The sequence below is a fragment of the Pseudophryne corroboree genome, chromosome 4 (assembly GCF_028390025.1).
Source record: "Pseudophryne corroboree isolate aPseCor3 chromosome 4, aPseCor3.hap2, whole genome shotgun sequence".
NCBI lineage: Eukaryota > Metazoa > Chordata > Amphibia > Anura > Myobatrachidae > Pseudophryne > Pseudophryne corroboree.
Genome location: NC_086447.1, coordinates 236574708 through 236595722, shown reverse-complemented (window position 1 = coordinate 236595722; position 21015 = coordinate 236574708). Strand labels below are relative to the sequence as shown.

Here is a 21015-nt window from a genome sequence, read left to right as displayed (position 1 = left end):
TTGCTAAAAGAAATTAATGACAGGAGGGAAAATAGGATTTAGGTGATATCTACTGATATGACATATAAAATATTTACTCACGAAAGGATGATGGTAGGATTATTACAGGGGAGATGGAGATAAGAGTGATAAGAAAGAGATTGTGACCATTAGAATAGGGAAAATTGAAAGAAGGGTGTTTGGAAGTGAAGGTATAATAAAAATTAAAGTTTGTTGTTTTGGTATAATACCTGATTTGCATAAAGTATGTGTATATAAAAACATGTAATAGAGGGTAATGTGTAGCATACGCCGTGTGGTTAAACACGGATAGGCAGAGGGGAATAGATGATGGATTATAGGAAAGGGAGAGAAGTGGTAAATCCGGTGGTAAGGCCCACCGTGGAGGTGAGAGTGATTATCCTTATAATAAATGTGAGAAATTGGAAAAACTGTACGGAGGTGAAACAACTAGAAAATTAGGAGAACTTGTGGGTCAATTTAAACGTGGTTATAGGTGACTGCGGGATTGCGTGTCCCGTCAATTATATAGTGATCGTAACCGGAGGAAGGAGGTGGAGAGGGGAGAGAGGGAGGGAGGGAAGGGGGTGGGGTGTATGATTGCTGTGAGATAAATTAGATGAGAGAGAGGGGGGCGGGGGAAAAAAGTGTATTGTGGAGGAGGGGGAAGGGAATGTTTAATTAATACGGGGGGTTTGAAAAATGAGAGGGATATGGATGGGGGGAAGGGGGGTGGGGAGAGGGGGGAAAAGAAGGCGGGGGGGAGGGGAAAAGGGGGGGGTTTGGATAGGGGGAGACGAGTGAAAGAGGGAAAGAAAGAGACAAAGGGTGGGGAAAAGAGACATCCACCAACAGCCTATTGCTCCAAACTAGTGCACATTTCCCGCCAACGGTGGAGAACATACCGAAAGGGGAGTTTCTTAGACTCCGAAGAAACTGTTCCGAAGATGTTGTGTTTAAATGTAAAAGCCAGGAATTGTCTCGCCGGCTGCACGAGAGGGGGTACAGCAAAAGGTCTCTCAAACGAGCATATAACGAAGTAAACAAGACACCTAGAAACACTCTCATCTTCTCAACCAAGACCCCAAAAAAACAAGATGATAAGATCAGATTCATTGGAACCTTCTGTTCGGAATGGAGACAGATCAAGAAAGCAATTGAAAAACACCTCCCTATACTTCAACTTGATGGAACCCTGGCACCATGGATAGATACCAATATCCAAATGAGCTGGAGGAGGTCAGGTAACATCAGGGACTCCTTGTACAGAGTCATTTTCAATCTAAAACAATCAGGCCTAACACCTTACGGGGCACTTTTCCATGTGGACATTGCAAAGCCTGTCCCCAGATAGCCAAAATCAATACAATAACAGATCGTTACGGGCAATCAGTACATATCAAAGAATTTTTCAACTGTAGCACCCAAGGTCTGATCTACTGCATTGAATGTAGCTGCAATTTGAGGTATGTTGGAATGACGACCCGGAAATTCAAGGAACGGATCTTGGAACATGTGGGAACCTGCCGTAATGCTGCCAGTGACCTAACACGTATGAGAAAATTGACATCGGTCGCCAGGCATTTTCATGCTTGCAACACAGACTTTCAAAAAGATCTCAGAGTCTTTGGCTTGGAAAAAGTTCAGTTAGGCATTAGAGGAGGGGACTTGACAAAAGAACTGCTAAAAAAAGAAACTGAGTGGATATTTAAATTAAACACCTATAAACCCATGGGCCTCAATGAGAGCATAAATTATAGTGTCTTCCTCTAAACACACTCTGAATGTAAATGGTCAGGACATACCACTCTACAGCCTTTACAAACAATAGAACGTACTCAGTTACCTACCTCTAGCGATCCATCAACTGCACTCACCCCTCCCCTTTCCACAATCCCCTTTCCCCCTTTTTTCCCCTTTTCCCCACCCTTTGTCTCTTTCTTTCCCTCTTTCACTCTCCTCCCCCTATCCAACCCCCCCCCCTTTCCCCCTCACCCCCCCGCCTTCTTTTCCCCCCTCTCCCCTCCCCCTTCCCCCCCATCCATATCCCTCTCATTTTTCAACCCCCCCCCTATTAATTAAACATTCCCTTCCCCCTCCTCCACAATACACTTTTTCCCCCGCCCCCCCTCTCTCTCATCTAATTTATCTCACAGCAATCATACACCCCACCCCCTTCCCTCCCTCCCTCTCTCCCCTCTCCACCTCCTTCCTCCGGTTACGATCACTATATAATTGACGGGACATGCAATCCCGCAGTCACCTATAACCACGTTTTTAAACTGACCCACAAGTTCACCTAATTTTCTAGCTGTTTCACCTCCGTACAGTTTTTCCAATTTCTCACATTTATTATAAGGATAATCACTCTCACCTCCACGGTGGGCCTTACCACCGGATTTACCACTTCTTTCCCTTTCCTGTAATCCATCATCTATTCCCCTCTGCCTATCCGTGTTTAACCAGACGGCGTATGCTACACATTACCCTCTATTACATGTTTTTATATACACATACTTTATGTAAATCAGGTATTATACCAAAACAACAAACTTTCATTTTCATTATACCTTCACTTCCAAACACCCTTCTTTCAATTTTCCCTATTCAAATGGTCACAATCTCTTTCTTATCACTCTTATCTCCATCTCCCCTGTAATAATCCTACCATCATCCTTTCGTGAGTAAATATTTTATATGTCATATCAGTAGATATCACCTAAATCCTATTTTCCCTCCTGTCATTAATTTATTTTAGCAACCTACAATCCGATTACCCCTGTATCTATTAATTTCTACGATCACCCATGTATACCTTAGCCCCCCCTTTTTTCCCCCTTTGGTTTATTTATTTATTTATTTTTGCTCTCCTCCTAACAGCCCCGTCTGCAGGGTAGAATTAATGCCCGGTGTGTACTCTGTTGCTAGGTGATAGGACGCTTCTACGTCCCATATGATTCCCCCGTAACGATCACGTCATCCTAGGCGGTCTAGGACGCCCTGCATCCTAGCAACGCGACGCTAGACCATACCGGATATGACGTATCGCATCAGGGTCCGGGGTTGGGAGTAACGAGCACGGATAAGCCGCTATTTCAGCGGCCTTAATGCATCAACATACTGTACTAACGAGGACCTTTGAATAACAATACAAAAGCCCAATAACACCCTCTTCTCCTCTTTACGTATCAGTTATATAAGGTTCGAATCACAGGTTGCCTAGCAACCGATTCCAACACATCACTTCCGGCGAACACAGCGGAGGTTGATGTTCATTATTAGGTGCTCCAGCCCAAGGCAGCTATTGGCTGCCTACTGCCTATACAGGTATTTAAACCTTAATCTACACATCACACCAGCAGCATTGGAAGTGAACAAGCCCGCAGGACGGGTGAAACGCGTTTTCCAGCCTGACCTATCCCAGGACTCCAGCATGAATCTTTGTCAACATGTACTAAGGACCTGAGGAGAACATTTTGCACCTTGTCATCTGAGTGACTGACCCAGGGACCTGGGCAGGGACCGGTACACCTTTCTCTATCCATTTCATGAGAATTTCTATATCTAGCCTAAGTAGAGCAGTCCAGGGATCTGGACTAAGACTGCTACACCCAGAATTATCCATCTAAAGAAACTCTCCGTACCTCCTCTTCCTATTTTTTCTAGTTTCTTTTTTCTAGTTTTACCCTCCCTTTTTTTTTTCCTCTCTTCCCACTCTTTTTTCCCTTTTTTTAAAAACATGTTGGCAATTATATCCAATCAATCAGCATGCACAGAAGCTTGCTTTCCCACCTATGTGTTACATTGCTAATAGGAGCACAATTCAACATGAAATCTGTATACTAGGCCGGTAGTACAACTCTGTTGCTCCATTTAAAATAGCACTGACGAGAGAATTATTAGTAATTGTACTCGGTTAAATAGCATGTGCAAAAGCTTGCTTTTTTCTGCTTTTTTCTCCTATTTTTTATACTGCTAATAGGAGCATACTGTAAAATACTCTGATTGTCAATTACCTTGATATCTGTATACTAGGCAGGCATTTTAGCACTGTGCAGCATTTCCAGTGAATCTGACCTATGTCCTATCATTCTTGACTTTGTTTAATGACACTAGGTCATGATATTAATCTTTTGTCCATACATTATTTTGAATCTAAGTGACCACGGAATGTACCCAATATTGCCAGTCAATTTGACCTATGCCTAGTTGCTGACAATTCTGACAAATCCTGTATTTGATACCAGAGGATATCTGTCATCTTCATTCGGTTTTCTCTTCCTTCTTCTCTCTCTCTCCCCAGCTCCTTTCCCCCCCCCCTTTTTATACACATCTGCGGACTCTCATCCATGATCCACAGGTCCATCCTGTGCCTAACATAGACAGCAGATCCGCCCATTTTTTCTGTCCCCCCTACCCCACTCTTTTCTTCTTTTCTTCCCTCCCAACCCCCCCCCCCTCACCCCTCCCCTCTTATTTAGGTGCACTCTCATTGGCGAGTCGGCCACAAGTAGGCCCGAGATATTACTACCATACCCCACTGATAGAGCCCGATCTCGTCCGATCTTGGAAGCAAAACAGTGGTGGGCTGGGTCAGTATCTGTGAGGGTGACCCCCAGAGAATACCCAGTGTTGTAATTCGTGACCTTCTCGACTCCAAGCCAACAGCAGGATCACCATGTTCTTCTATATTCATTTCTATTGCTTACCTTCCGTACCGTCTCTCTTGTTACGTCATAGATCCAATTGGTCAAATACCAATCAGGATCCATACTCCTCACAACATCTCGGTACATTGACCTTTTGGGTCCTATTAATACAAGCAGAGCTTGTGCTGGTTGGATAGGAAAAGGATGTAGAGAAATAGTGTCTACATCCCTCCTGAAGTCTGCCAATAGAGACTAACCAGAACATTTTAATTCTCTTTCAAGCGTTCAACTTTGGTTGTGGTTTATACACACCTCAACCTGTTCAGTCTGATTGGCCACATCAACAGATATGGTATCCCTTAGAGGAGTTGATGGGCTTAATCATGACTGTAGGCAGTAATACAGACTGTCAAGAATGAATTCAGTGTGGTGAATTACATAAGTGTGGATTTTTCTTAGATTGAATAGTAAATAAAAGTTATGTTTTAATATCGTCATATCAACTAATACATAAAACAAGAGTGCACCCACACAAGAGTCTTCTGTATTTTTCTCTTTTCCCAGTTTGTTTCTGACTCTGGGTGCACCACCAGACTCTACAATTACAACACGAATTATACGTGCATATTAGATGTTATTCTGGTACTGTAGTATTATTATTATTATTATTATACATTATCCTTTGGAACCTTTAGAATACTGGTGCGGAATCACGTCTACTTTGCAGGACACATGTGTCACAGTTACACTGCTCTGTACTGATATATACAATAATATATATACTTTTCTATAGCTTCTATACTGCTTGTCAGGACACATGTGTCACAGTTACATTGCTCTGTACTGATATATACAATAATATATATACTTTTCTATAGCTTCTAGTATTACAGTGCAGCATTTTGGTGACTAACAGTATATAGTTGTACAGTAGGCCATTGCTGTATCTTGCAGCTCTGTGTCACTGCAAGTATCCATCCATTCCATTTTCTTCCAGTGATTTGGACCAATAATACCACTGATTAGAACGAATAATTCCAGTGATTTTGTCATTTTCTTACAGTGATTTGGACCAATAATACCATTGATTAGAACGAATAATTCCAGTGATTTTGTCATTTTCTTCCAGTGATTTGGACCAATAATACCATTGATTAGAACAAATAATTCCAGTGATTTTGTCATTTTCTTCCAGTGATTTGGACCAATAATACCATTGATTAGAACAAATAATTCCAGTGATTTTGTCATTTTCTTCCAGTGATTTGGACCAATAATACCATTGATTAGAATGAATAATTCCAGTGATTTTGTCATTTTCTTCCAGTGATTTGGACCAATAATATCATTGATTAGAATGAATAATTCCAGTGATTTTGTCATTTTCTTCCAGTGATTTGGACCAATAATACCATTGATTAGAATTAATAATTCCTGTGATATTGAGGTGTTTGTGTCGCTTAGCTTAGCCGTCCAGCAACCACAGTGCACCTCTTTTTCTTTTTTCTTTGCATCATGTGCTGTTTGGGGCCAATTTTTTGAAGTGCCATCCTGTCTGAAACTGCAGTGCCACTCCTAGATGGGCCAGGTGTTTGTGCCGCCCTCTTGGGTCACTTTGCTTAGTCATCCAGCGACCTTGGTGCAAATTTTAGGACTAAAAATAGTATTGTGAGGTGTGAGGTGTTCAGAATAGACTGGAAATTAGTGGAAATTGTGGTTATTGAGGTTAATAATACTATAGGATCAAAATTACCCCCATGGCAAAATAAAAAAACGGAAACCCGACCACGCACTAAAAGGGGTCCCATGTTTTCACATGGGACCCCTTTCTCCGACTGCCAGGACCCCCCCTGACTACTGTCAAAGAGGGTCCCTTCTGCCAATCAGGGAGAGCCACGATGTGGCACCCTCCTGATTGGCTGTGTGCTCCTGTAGTGTCTGTGAGGCAGCACACTGCAGAGATACAATGTAGCGCCTATGCGCTCCATTGTATCCAATGGTGTGAACTTTGCGGTCAGCGGTTGACCGAAAGTAACCTCATGGGACCCCTTTCCGTTTTTTTGTTTTGCCAAGTACGTGGATTATACAAAGAACAGAAGGTACACTGGATTATGTGAGTATAATTTTTTTTCACAGGTACCCCTAGGATTCTACATGGAGAAGAGGACCGAGCCTCGTGTGAACATAGGTAAGTATGTATGTTTGGAGGTGTGCATGTATGTAATAAACTTATACTGTCACGGTGTGTGTGTCCTGTTTTTTTGGGGGTATTTTTTTAGTAGTAGTACTACAGGTACCAGCGGGCCCGGTTTTCCACCGCATGCTGGTACTTGTGGTTCTCCAAGTACCAGTTTGCGGGGGAGGCTTGCTGGGACTTGTAGTACTGCTACTAAAAACAATATTCACATTTTTTTCAAAAGGCTATCAGCCCCCCAACCGCCGCCCTTGGATGGGGGGGACAGCCTCAGGCTTCACCCCTGGCCCTTGGGTGGCTGGAGGGGGGGACCCCTTGATTTAAGGGGTTCCCACTCCTCCAGGGTACCCCGGCCAGGGGTGAATAGTTGGGTTTGTAATGCCAGGGCCGCCGGGACCAGTATAAAAGTGTCCCCCGGCTGTGGCATTATGTACCTGGCTAGTGGAGCCCGGTGCTGGTTTCAAAAATACGGGGGACCCCTACGCTTTTTGTCCCCCGTATTTTTGGAACCAGGACCAGACGCAGAGCCCTGTGCTGGTTTATGAAATATGGGGGAACCCCTGTCATTTTTTTCCCCATATTTTGTCAACCAGGACCGGCTCAAAGAGCCCGAGGCTGGTTTAGCTTAGGGAGGGGGACCCCACACATTTTTTTTTTAGATTTGTAACAATGTTATTTTTTTTACGAAAGGTGCACAATGAAGCCCTGCACGGATCTCACAGATCCGGCCGAGAATCATTGTGTTAATGTTGGCAGTTTTTTACTATTCACTCCCGTAAAACAATGCCAAAAATTACGAATGACATCGACATCGGAAAACACGAAAATGCAGAATACGACAGCTTAGTAAATTAGTCGTAATAAATTCAAAAAGTTGCAAATTTACACTTTCGATGTCATTCGTGTTTGAACTTTAACCTCATTCTGAAAAATATGAATTTTAGTAAATATACCCTGTTGTTTAAACAGAAATCACAGGGGCTTTGCATTCACTATATTAACTAACAATAATAAACAGTGAAATTTTAGTTCATGTACTGTATTGATCAATGCATTTAAGCCTACAGCCCCCCGACAAGGGTCCCCACTATACTGCAGGTCCTACTCTATTGCTCTAAAAAATACATTAAAAAAATAGCTATAACATTAGTGTTAAACATAAGGTATGCTATCTGGTCTTAAGCTCACAGCAACTTTGCTTTTATAGGTGAGACAGTTACCAACACACCTCTCCTAGGAGAACAGCTGACACGAGCTGTAATTAAGTTAAAAGAGGGTGAATGAGAAAATGTGATCACAAAAAGATGAATTAAAAAATTAATCTAATAAACAAAAAGCACTAATCCACGGAACTCACCTATTCCTAGATTTGAAGTGCAACACGGTTTGTGACCACATTTTTTAAATAGAAATCACAGGGGCTCTATGTCACAATCCGGTAATTAGTCACCACTTCTTACCTTCTAAGTGTCTCCTGAGACTGGCCCAGCACGCCAAGCCTGGATTCCACCTGCGCTGTCTACGTGCAGCGCGCTGTACAACTTTGCCTCAGTCTCCTCTCCATGATCCCGACAGCGCTGTTATGACAACTATACAGTTAATCCCTTCTGTCATAGTGAATGGTGTCTCCTGTCCCCCGCGGCCTCTGCCATCATCACCACTGATTTCCTCATGCTAAAGTTCAAACAGACTTTCCCTCCAGATTCAAACATGGGCGCAGCCATGTTTGATTTCATCACATGTCATTCTACACTCTGAACTCTGCCTGATTACTCAGCCAATACCTGCTTCCCAGCTGGTATAAATATCCTGCATCCAGGCTGCCTAATCGTCAGTGCTTTGGTTGTCTATCCTAGTGATATATGTCTCCCCTATCTGTGGATGTTCCAGCTTGTGCTTCCAGGTATTCCAGCTCCTGTGACCTTGCTCCACTTAAAGAGACCCCGCACCAGTTACCATCTTGCGGTGCTGCCTGACTTCAGCAGTGTTCCTACATTGCATCCTGTGTCCTGCAGTGATCCATCACCGGCTTCCAGCTTTCAGCATTGTTCCAGAATTGCTTCCACCAGTGTTCCAGAATCACTCCTAGCTCTCATTGCCTACCAACATCGCTCTCTGTGATCCACAGTGACTTTATCATTGGCTACCGGCTTCCAGCTTCCAGCATTGTTCCAGTCTTGCTTCCAGCGGTGTTCCTGTGTCACTACCAGCTCCCCAGTGACTTCATCACTGGCTTCCAGCTTCCAGCGTTGCTCCAGTCTCGCTTCCAGTGGTGTTCCTGCATCACTACCAGCTCTCAGCAGTGTCCTGCATTATTTTCAGTATTGCTCTCCATCTCCAACGGTGTTCCAGCATCGATCTGTTCATCATCTACTACACAACATCGAACCACAGTTCACCATTGATACTCACCATCGGACTCTATCTTCTGCGGTGAGTTCAATACACTTTCTGTCTTCATCGGTTCCATCCGGCAACCCCTGGCAATTCTTCCAAGTTCCCTTCAACCTCTGTGCACTTGTGCCAACCCAGCTTCCAGTGTGTCTTCTGCTGGGCAGTACCAGCTAGTTCCCTGTTACAGCAGTTAGCTGTTGCCTACGGACTTTCCAACTCCGGGTCTTGCAACGACTTTGTTACATCTCATCCTGCATTTGCCACAGTATTCATTACCACTGCTATATTTATCTGCACAAGTTACTGTTGAAAGTTTTCTGAACTGCCAAGGTGTCTAAACTGTGTGTTCAATAAACAGACTTTGTTTTATATACTCTGTTGTTGTGGTCATGCCTTCAGGCAAACAGTGCTTAAACTCCTGCATGTCCAAGAACCCTATTCTACCTCCATGGTTCACATACATGCCAGCCCCTATGCCTGAGGCTTCCCCAGGTCAGCCTCAGCCCTCAGTTGTGACACTCTGCACTTACTATATTAACTAACAATAATAAACAGTGGAGATTTAGTTAATGTATTGATCAATGCATTCAAGCCTGCAGCCCCCAGCAATGGACCCCATTATACATCAGGTATATTTTTATTAAAATTATTTTCAGCAATAGTTTAGGACCTGCAGTATAGTGGGGTCCCTTGCATTTTCGAAAACATCTGAAGACAGACCACCTACAACATTCATCAACTGTCTTCCAGCTCTGTTGGCTCTTCTATGACAGGAGCCAGGTGCTGTAGCAGAGTTTCACACTGCAGCACCCGGCTCCTGTCACTGCAGAGGAGCCCACATTTTGGTGTCACACCTGGGAGCGGCCACACACCCCGCACCCTCCTTGTGACGCCACTTGCACTAGGTTTAAAATATAGATATTGCATGGAATCTGAGTGCAACAACAACTGGAAAACCAATTCAAAATCTATTTTTTTCAACTCTACAGGTTGTCTAAGAAATTGCATCATTAACTTCTCTTGTTCTCTCTGTCTCACTTACATTTGGCCTGTTTGTCAACCTTGTTGCTCAGGCACTCTTTCTCCCTTTAGATTTCTACTGTAATCTATATATGGTTTCTGTTTATTCTTTATAATGACTGAGATGGAACTATCTTGCCTACAGTACTCTTCTGGAAGATCCAAGAAACTCTTAAGTTTTGGGTATGCCCCCGCACCCCCAGAAGAGTTGTCTGATCTAAGGATGGTATTATTATACCGGGAATTGCATAGGGTAATCAGCCTCAAAGGGACCAGCAGTGTCTTCTGTCTGGGCTTCTCCCGGAGAAGAGACATACTGTAACAAGTAGGCAAGTATGAGATGCAATAATATGACTGTTCATTGCTACCAATGCTTTACTGCCATAGAACTGTGATTGAGCGCAAGGAGTAGTATGTTGCAGATTACTGGCTCTTTACTACCTTGCTTTCGACTTGGTTACTTCATAAGTATTAAATAATAATGAAAATAATTCTAATTATAAAAATAGTATTATTGACGACAGTTATTTTTGTTAGGCTTTAAAGTAGGTAATACATTATTTATGCTTAATACTGGGTTTCCAGATTCAGTATCCCAAACCGATATACAGTAACAGCTTGTTTTGAAAATCAAAACTAATGCAAGCTAATGTAAAAGTGTATTATAACATAGTAACATAGTAACATAGTATCTAAGGTTGAAAAAAGACAATTGTCCATCGAGTTCAACCTATTTGTGGTCTCCTATGCACGATTATTTTGCTGCAGTCCTACTTTGGGTACTACTGCTTAGTTTGCTATCTATGAGGACACCTAAGTCCTTTTCCAGTACAGAATCCCCTAATTTTACCCCATTTAGTAGGTAGGTGTTATTTTTGTTCTTGTTACGACAGTGCATTACCTTACACTTGTCAGTATTGAAGCACATTCTGCATTTCGCTGCCCAAGCTTCTAATTTAACTAAGTCGTTCTGAAGCGACTCAGCATCCCTCTCCGCATTTATAACTTTACACAATTTGGTATCATCTGCAAAAATTGACACCATGCTCTCTAGACCTTCTGTTAGGTCGTTAATGAAAATATTGAACAATAGCGGTCCTAATACTGAGCCTTGCGGCACACCACTTAGCACTTCAGTCCAAGTTGAAAAAGATCCATTAACCACAACGCGCTGCTCCCTATTATCTAACCAGTTTTTTACCCAAGTGCATATTGTGCTTCCTAGCCCTGATTCTTGTAGCTTGTAGATAAGTCTCATGTGTGGTACAGTGTCGAATGCTTTGGCAAAATCTAAAAAGATTACATCCACCTCTTTACCCTGTTCTAGGTTTGCACTTACTGTTTCATAAAAGCCAAGTAAATTGGTTTGACAGGATCTGTCCTTCATAAACCCATATTGATTCCTTTTAATGACCTTATTGACTTCAAAGAACTTCTGAATACTATCTCTTAGAATACCTTCCAATACTTTCCCCACTATAGATGTTAGACTAACTGGCCTATAATGACCTGGTTCAGCTTTACTTCCCTTTTTGAATATAGGCACTACTTCCGCTATACGCCAGTCTTTGGGAACCATACCTGATGTTACTGAATCCTTAAAGATCAAAAATAGCGGCTTTGCAAGTTCAGAGTGAAGCTCCATTAGAACCCTTGGGTGAATACCATCGGGACCTGGTGACTTATTAATCTTTAAATGTTTTAATCGGTCACAGACTACTTCCTTGCTTAAATAAGTACCTATCAGTGGGATATTCTCATTATTGAGATTATGTGTTAGTCCCTGAATTGGGTCCTCTCTAGAAAATACTGTTGAAAAAAACGAATTTAGTGTGTCCGCTATGTCATTATCATTTTTGCTTAAGACTCCCAACTTGTCTTTTAAAGGGCCTATACTCTCCTTCTTTAATCTCTTGCTATTAATGTATTTAAATAATTTTTTGGGATTCGCTTTGCTTTCCTTTGCTACTAGTTTTTCAGTTTCTACTTGAGCCGCTCTTATTTCCTTTTTGCATATTTTGTTACATTCCTTATAGTGCTGAAATGACTCTGCTTCCCCATCAGATTTGTATTTCTTAAATGCTCTCCTTTTCTTGCCCATAAGTTCCTTTATCTTTTTGTTAAGCCACATCGGTTTATGATTTTTATTCCTTTTTTTGCTGCTCGTAGGAATAAATTTGAGTGTATTTTTTAGCTAGCAGGAATTTTAGTACCTCCCATTTCTCCATAGTATTTTTTCCTAAAAACAAAGCTTCCCATTCAATATCCCTGAAAAATACCCTCATCTTTTCAAAATTCGCTTTGCTAAAGTTTAGAGTCCTAGTTATATTAAAGTTATATTAAATCCAAGTGTTACTATAGAATGTAAATACAGGTCCTAACAAATTAACAGTTCAGTTCTCATAAAGATACAGTATAAGGAGATAGAAAGAAATAAGGACGAAGGTGCTGTGTAAGACAAGGAAAAAGAAATAGAAGGAATTATGCAACACAAAGAAATATGTGACAGCCATTCATAGACAAAAATCACAGATACCAAAGGAAATAAACTTTCCTGTTTGCATTTTGGTAGCAAAGAGACAGGATTAAAGAACTAGCGCCCTTAAAACTACTACAACACACCCCTAAAACTAACACCCCACCAATCCCAGGTAAACTGCCACTCAACCTAAACACACCTTTAGATTTATTAACTCCTTCTGTTCCTGACTAGAGGTTTATGTGCCCTCAGTTCTATGAGAACCTCTGTTATCTTAAATGTAGCACTTAAAAACTACAATACAAACAAGTAGTATTCCACTTTGGCGCTTCACTAGGTTTACATGTATAGGAATATCTTCATATCCTTAGAACCTATATGTATCTTACATCCAATTTATAAGAGGATGTAATTCACAGAAAAAAAGAAAGAATAACAATATAGTGCAGAGACCTTTTTTTTATGGAATTAATGTATCTGAAAAGACGAATGTACACTCACAAGGCAACTTCTAAAAATGAGCTCATCATAATTTCTCTCTCTTATGTCGATTTCCAGAGAAGGTTTAATCTTCATTCTCCATAATTCCAACCTAAGTAAGGTGTGTATGTGTCTACCACAATGGTAAAGCACAATAGCTCACACACATGAAACAAAAAGAGGCTTATAGTGCAGACGTCCTTAAAAAGGTGTACAAGTTTTTATTCTGACAAATTCGCACTTACATCACATAAAAAGATAAAAGCATGTAGAATCTCTAATATCACTTCCCACAGATGCCAAGATAGTCCTCACCGGAGCGCAGAGATCACAATAAACTGCTGGTAGGCTACGGTCCCGGGAACCGTGTAGCTCACCTATTCCAGGGGACAGCGGTGGTGTTCAGGCAAACGGAGGGACAATGATGCAGACCGGGTCGAATTTGTCAGAATAAAAACTTGTACACCTTTTTAAGGACGTCTGCACTATAAGCCTCTTTTTGTTTCATGTGTGTGAGCTATTGTGCTTTACCATTGTGGTAGACACATACACACACATTCATGTGTAAACATGGGACCCCTTTCAGTGCGTGGTCGGGTTGGATTATTCAAAGGCCGGATTCTTCACTGGATTATGTGAGTATAATTTTTTTTACAGGTACCCCAAGGATTCTACATGGAGAAGAGGACCGAGCCTCGTGGGATCATAGGTAAGTATGTGTGTATGTTGGTGTGCATGTATGTAATAAAGTTGTACTGTAACGGTGTGTGTGTCCTGTTTTTATTGGGGTATTTTTTTAGTAGTAGTACTACAGGTACCAGCGGGCCCGGTTTACCACCGCATGCTGGTACTTGTGGTTCTCCAAGTGCCATCTTGCAGGGGAGGCTTGCTGGGACTTGTAGTACTGCTACTAAAAACAATATTCACACTTTCACACTTGGCTATCAGCCCCCCATCCGCCACCCTTGGATGGGGGGGACAGCCTCATGCTTCACCCCTGGCCCTTGGGTGGCTGGAGGGGGGGACCCCTTGATTGAAGTGGTCCCCACTCCTCCAGGGTACCCCTGCCAGGGGTGACTAGTTGGGGCTTTAATGGCACGGCCGCAGGGACCGATATCAAAGTGTCCCCCGGCTGTGGCATTATCTCCCCAGCTAGTGGAGCCCGGTGCTGGTTTCAGAAATACGGGGGACCCCTACGCTTTTTGTCTTCCGTATTTTTGGAACCAGGACCAGGCGCAGAGCCCGGTGCTGGTTGATTAAATATGGGGGGACCCCTGTCATTTTCCCCCCATATTTTTTCAACCAGGACCGGCTCAAAGAGCCCGAGGCTGGTTATGCTTAGGAGGGGGGACCCCACGCAATTTTTTTCCCGTTTTAACACTAAACAGACCCTTTCCCATAGATAACCATGCACAGATCTCACTGATCCGTGCATGGTTATCCAAACTCGACTGGAAAAAGCAGGTCTATTTTTTTGCTGCTTTTTTTGACGAATCGAAAAAAAACAGACCCGCACTTGAGCACTCAGAAACTAACACCAAAATACGAATGAATAGTGAATGCCCGTATTCTATGAAATAACAGCCGCATTTGACCGATGGTCTATTCATTCGTATTGGTGAACGTTGTCATTCAAACCATTACGAATAGTCCAAACACTGCCGAGATTGGTGCTTAGTGAATTCCCGGATTGGGACTTAGAAAAAAAAACACAAATCGGGCAAACTCTGAATTTTAGTAAATACTGGCCCAGGACAGGGAAAAGCACCCCCCCTCTCTGTCTGCTGTTTGTTTGTTTGTGACCCCTCCCATTTTCTGGCACCTGATATATAATTATCTCCAGGAATGATTGAGCAGCTACCATTGTTTGTTTGCATTAATGGGAATGTAGTTAGCGTCCCAGCAGTCATCATCCCGGTGGTCAGAATGCCAGACAGCGGTATCCCAACAGTCAGAATCCTGACAAATCCCAGTGGTAAGTACTAGAATTAAGGTTAGGCACTAGGAGGAGGATAATGCTGCAGGAGGGTTAGAGTTAAGCTACTGAATGGGATGGTTAGGTATAGGCTGCGGAAGGGTGGGTTAGGGTTAAGCTGGGATGTGGCATGTGACTGTAGGCACCAGCATATCGGGCATAAACACTGAACGATAAACCCAATATATTGTTACAATTCAGACAGAAACAACATATCTGGCTGATATCATCTCAGCGTGTACCCAGCTTTAGGCTACAGGAGGGGTGTTTCAGTGTTAGGGTTAGCATTAGGGTTAGGGTAACGGTTAGAAAGCTCACTTGGATGCATCAGGATGTAGCTGTGTACATTTTTGACTGGCCGGATGGTGACTGCTGGGATATCGATGCCATCCCCGATTGATGAAATACACCTAAAAGCCTTTATATTAGTCATGGGCATCCACCTGCGACCCTCCAATCACTTTCTCCCAGAGATCCTTGCTGCTTTGTTGTCATCTATGTTTGTTTTAACATGCAATGCTTGTTTAAAATGCCTGCTCATATGTTATTACAAACAGCTGTCTCACTGATTAAATGTATTAATTTAACTCACTACTGTGATCAGGGGCAAACTTGGGATTTTTATAAGGGGGTTTCTATTATATTTTTATATATATATATATATATATATATATATATGAAACACAGAAAAATGCCCTTATTCTGCGCCAATAGGAACAAGCTGCACCTTTAGAATGGTCCCTTATTAGCAAGAACCAAAGGGATAGGTAGAATGGTGTAGTGTCTGAGAGCATCAGTGAGTACTTAAATGTGGACAAATCTATTTCACTGAATACTCACAATGGAGTAAAGGACATTCAGGAAAGTGCTCCTAATGGGATAGATCCTTTTCACCAAGAATTTCACCCGACAGCAAATGGCCCAGTTGCTCAATTATTCTATAGAAAATGTTATTTTATTTTCCATAAAAACAACACATTAGATACAATTTTACAATACAATAGGCATCAATAATTCTACAATTGTCAGAGAAGTAGATGTTACTATCACACCTATACCCAAAGGGGTATGAGCTCACTAGGCGGATGACATTCTGCTCGCTTTATGGGTACTGCATGCCATTAACCCTACACGTTTCATTCAGACGGACTTCTCAGGGGTAGATGATACTAACAATCAGTGAAATGTGATTTCATATCAAAGGTGAAAATTAGATGAATAATGTAGACAAGTCCAGCTGTATATAAGGATAAAATTTGTCCACAAAAGATAAAATTGCTTGGTGAAAGATAGAAGCTTACTTCTTCCAAGCCACACAAGTGTACAGAACTGTATTTTAGACCAGAAATGATGTAATTGTTTCTTTCCAGATGGATGGTTTAGAGCAGAGGTTCTCAAACTCGGTCCTCGGGAGCCCACACAGTGCATGTTTTGCAGGTAACCCAGCAGGTGCACAGGTGTAATAATTACTCACTGACACATTTTAAAAGGTCCACAGGTGGAGCTAATTATTTCACTTGCGATTCTGTGAGGAGACCTGCAAAACATGCACTGTGTGTGCCCCCGAGGACCGAGTTTGAGAACCTCTGGTTTAGAGCATAAGTTCTCAAACTCGGTCCTCAGGACTCCACACAGTGCATGTTTTGGAGGTAACCCAGCAGGAGCACAGGTGAATAAATTACTCACTGACACATTTTAAAAAGTCCATAGGTGGAGCTAATTATTTCACTTGTGATTCTGTGTGGAGACCTGCAAAACATGCACTGTGAGGGGTAATGAGTACTGAGATTGAGAACCTGTGGTTTAGAGTATGTTTCTCAACACCATCTGCACAGAATTTGCGAAAAACAAATGTAAAATTATCTTCTAGAATGAAGGTGTGTACACACGGTGAGATCCTTGCTATGGCCGATTTTGACTATGCTATTTCCCTTGAACTCCCCAGAGCCCAGCACCACCGATTCTGACTAACTTTTCTTGAGATATGGACTATGTGTGCTTACGATTTTGGCTTATGTGAGATTTTGGCTTATGTGAGATATAATTGGCATGTGAGATGAACAAGATAGTACACCGATTGACTTGCCTGCACAGTCTATCTTTTCTTGTGATGACGACCTGGCGGGACTGCGCATCAGGATCGAATTGGGATCACAAGGTGACTTTCACCTTGCGATCTGCACTAACTTTTCTTGCGATTTTGACTATATAGTCAAAATTGAAAGAAAATATCTCACCGTGTGTACACACCTTTAGAAGATTGGATCTCCTCTAGCTTTGGACATTGTCAAAATGGTGCAATTTATGGGTCTTCCAGGAGGGAGCTAAGACAATAAGACATGATTCCTTTAGAATCATGTCTTATTGGCCCTTCCCCCTCCTCGTTGACTTGCGAATCATACCATTTTGCTGCCAATGGCGGGGCTTAACAAAACTGCAGATGATTAAAATATATATATATATATATATATATATATATACATATATATATATATATATATATAATTCATCTCTGGAGTGCTGGTCCTTCAGTATCCATCCATGTGAAAACAATGATCAATATGCACGCAACCACCGCTTTGCATCCGCACCTGAATGCCCCCTAGTGTGTACCCTCAATACACATGCTCCAGCAGTCGCCTGCAACGTCATCAGGTTTCATGTGCAGCACATTATAGTTAAACAACAAAACTGTGCACATAACAATGTTACTTTATAAAATCAGGATGCTTAAGATCCTTGAGACACATATACATAACACCCAATGCAATGTAGCTTTGATTTTGTATTCCCCTTATACCTTTAAATTTAAATGTCTAATATTAGTGACATTTCTTATATACAAAAGTACAATTACTATTGTATTTTACACAAAATGTGGGTTCTAATGAAAATTCACAAAGCAATATTCCATATGAAGCATAATTATATGTGTTATTAGCTTAAATATCACTAACAATCTTTTTTTTCCTTCTTTTTTTCCTTCTTCCTGAATGCATGTGTCAGAAAACATTTAGTTTCATTATAGATGAATTGTATAAAAATAATGTTGGTTCTGCAATTTTAATTACTAAGGCCTGTATTTAACTTTATTTGATTCCTAACATTATTAATATGTAAGGGATGCGGTCACACTACCGACGCCAGGATCCCGAACGCTGAATAGCCCGCTGTTCGGCATGCCGACAAACAGGGACTATTCCCACTCATGGGTGTCCACGACACCCATAGCCATGAGGCCAATGAGTGGTGAGCACAGCGAGCCCGTAAGGGACTTTGTTGCGCTCCCCCCTTCCCCGACGGCCATCTAACATTCAGGATCCCCACGTTGGTATGGTGACAGGCGGTATGGTGACAGGCGGTCTCCTGACCACCGGTCACATGAACCCAACCCATATGTAAGCAGGGTTAGTAAAACAATGGTGAAGACTGGCAGGAGGAATTAATGGAATATTATGCTCAGTTGTCACTGCCAAAGAGCTAATACAGTAATGTATAATGGATTGCACTCAGTGAGTATTTTGTGAACAATTCAGTGTTTTTAATACAAACAAACAGTAACAGACCTTACCCCCAGTTCAGGCGTAACATCCGTTGAACAAACAGGGAGAGATCACAACCTAACCCAGCATTGGGGATCCGTACACCTGGAACATTGCATACTGGTCCAGAGACCAGAGACACCCTGTACCAGAGACTGGGACACCAGTAACATTTGCATCCTGGCAACTGGAACACCCAGCACCGGAGAGCCGCTGTACCCCAGCACCAGGGACACCTTGAACACCTGCACTGCAGCATCGGGGACACTGGGAACACCTGCACGGCAGTGAGTGCTTGCATCTGCTGGCATCTGTGCACTTTAGGGGGTACAGTATATGAGGTGAAATTGTTATTTATATGTGTTATCCCTGAGGATGGTTCTATTTCAGAACAGAATCATTCAATTGTAACATTTCTATCCTATAGATTACATACAAGCCCATGAGTGTGTGCCTCCAGCAGTTCTGCATGGTACACATTTTAATGTTCTGACGAAGGTTAATTGTATATATATGTATATATCTATATATATATATATATATATATATATATATATACACACACACACACACACACACACACACAAGCACACACACACACCTACTGTAGACACCCAGTGCATATATACCCATTTATACTCCCTATGCACTTGCACATATAGACTAACAGCAACTACTCAGCCAGCACTTGCACTGACATATTTATAAAGCGACTAACCCTGCCCGGTTGACACTGATATTACACAAACATAATTAACCCCCAGTCAACACTTAATAGGACATCTAACATACTGTAACATTGCGTGGTATAATGTTTTAACTCTCTAACCACCATGTGTGTCTGATGTAAAAGCAATATGCCACATTACGCTAAGAAACATGCATTACTAAGAAACATAAATACCTGGGAGATACAGTGAGACTATTAGCACATAATACAGCTAAGAAGTAAGGAAGCAAAGAGTAATCAGCATACTACTGGGGGCAGGCAGCCATTGGTAGAGATGTACAGTCACGGGCAAGAGGAAATGCAGGTATAGACAGTCACTGAGTAGGAGATAGCTGTAATTGTGATGCAAAAGAAGAGGGCTGTGAGAACAGGAGGGAAGAGGGCCCTGCTCTAAGGAGCTTACTATACAATCTAGGGAAAGAGGGAGACAGACAGGTTACATGAGGTACAAGCAAGCGGAAGGTGGCCTGGTGTCAGGAAGTAAGCAAGGCAGAGATGGCCAAGCCATGAGAATGGGAGAGCGGCCTCATTACTAGGTTATGCGGTAGGGTACGCTTTGGTGAACAAATTAGTTTTCAGTGCCCATTTGAAGCTTTGCAAGGTCGGGGAGAGTCTAATAGAGCAAAAGAGAAAATGTTGCTTAGGTTTGGGTATGTGGTGGTAAACGCAGCAGTGCTTCTGTATGTCCACATAGCTCCTGACTAGCAGACATCATCACAATGGCCAGACAATCAGAAAAGAAGACCGTCAAGAGGGGAAAATGTGTGGGGCAAGAGGGTTGTTGGAACTGATGGGAAAAAATTGGGAGAAACAGATTGGATGTGTGGAAAATGGAAGACATGCACAATAGGTGGGGCAGAGGCAGGTACACATACTAAGACATGGGTACACATACAGAGGAGGATAATGAAGGGGAAGTGGAGGAAGGGGCAGAAATGAAAAAGCACACATTAAGTAGTGCAGACTATCTATATGGCCTCATGCTGCCTTTCTAATGCAACAAGAAGCAGGGCTGGCTTTAGGCCTACTAGCACCCTGTGCAAGAATTTCTGGAGAGTACCCCCCTGCCCAATACAGTATGTTTCTGTGTATGCAAGGGTGAATTTAGAACAATATGATGGGGGGAGGGGGGGCACAATGATTAGAGAATGGGGGGGGGCATTTTTTTGGACCAATTTGTCCCTGAAATAAGGGGCAGCCTCACAACAAGGAGCATGTCCTCAAAGGGAATACCGCATTTGTATAATGGGGAGAAGATAATAACTTGGAGAGACGTGGGGAGGGGGGTCAGGAGAGAGAGAGTGCATTGGGGAGATAGTGATATATTAAATAAACCCTTTTTGCCAATTATTTTACAGTCTTTTGTTGACTCTCCTTCATAATGTACGCTCCAATAATGATCGACTAACATATCATACAAAATACAACTCAAGTAGTGTACATTCTGCACATATGACACACTCAATCTCCCCCATTACCATAATATATACAGTTACTAATAAACAGTTCTGGTTAACATCCACTTTTTATATCTCTCTGTCACATAGGTGCT

The 21015-nt window shown here is 42.2% G+C and overlaps 1 pseudogene; it reads left to right on the top strand.

The window, feature by feature from the left end:
* Nucleotides 1-4522: 4522 nt before the first annotated feature.
* On the top strand, nt 4523-4641 carry LOC134912750 (5S ribosomal RNA; annotated as a pseudogene).
* The last annotated feature ends 16374 nt before the right edge of the window (nt 4642-21015 follow it).